Source organism: Thalassophryne amazonica, chromosome 15, assembly GCF_902500255.1.
Source record: "Thalassophryne amazonica chromosome 15, fThaAma1.1, whole genome shotgun sequence".
NCBI classification, from domain to species: domain Eukaryota; kingdom Metazoa; phylum Chordata; class Actinopteri; order Batrachoidiformes; family Batrachoididae; genus Thalassophryne; species Thalassophryne amazonica.
The window spans coordinates 50,345,788-50,346,541 of record NC_047117.1 but is presented as its reverse complement, the minus strand read 5'-3'; the positions used below and the strand labels follow the sequence as shown (position 1 = coordinate 50,346,541).

At 48.5% G+C, this 754-nt stretch overlaps 1 pseudogene; it reads right to left on the bottom strand.

Annotated features, from left to right (window-relative positions):
* The window catches only part of LOC117526303, a 990-nt pseudogene extending 489 nt beyond the window's left edge, over window positions 1–501 (bottom strand).
* Window positions 502–754: the final 253 nt, after the last annotated feature.

The following is a 754-nucleotide window of genomic DNA, read 5'->3' as shown; positions in this document are numbered from 1 at the left end:
ATCCTTTAAGATAAGGCTGTTGTAAAGGAGGGAACATGCCCAGCACACACATACGGACAGTCTAACTCTGCCGCGTGTGATTTTGGTGGGGTACTGTAGAGGGAAGCAAATGGCAACATAGCGATCGACTGATATGAGCACCATGTTTCCTACTGAAGCTGAGGTTAGAGTGAAGCAGATAATGAAAAAGAGTGCACACATTATGTTACCGAGCAACCAGCATGTCTCTATGAAACGGATCGTTCCAATCGGCATCACAAACAACCCAACGGAGAAGTCCGCGATGGCCAGGGAGAGAAGGAGCAGGTTGGTGGGGGTGTGGAGCTGTTTGAAATGTGAGAGGGAAATGATGACCAGCAGGTTGAGTGACACAGTGAGCACACTGATGGAGGAGAGCAGGAAGTAGAGGAGAACAGCCTCAGAGGGAGGCCTGAGGACACCTCTGCAAGAGGAGTTCAGGAGCTCAGGATAGCAGAGCTCTTCTTCCTTCATGCCCTCCATCATCTGACAGTGGAGATGTGAACCTGCTGAGTTCAACCAGCTGTCTAACTGGATGAGACGTGGTGCTGCTCATTTGTCAAACTCCCAAATTCCCAAATCATCATAACCATCATCGTGACATTTCACTCTGTTTACCACAGTAACTCTTTTTTTCATCATGTCCCTTGCTTGTCCCCCCCCGCTCCTGTAGCAATGACGTAACATGAGTTTCATGCAGCAAAGTTGCTGTGTTGTTTTAGCGGACACTGACAAA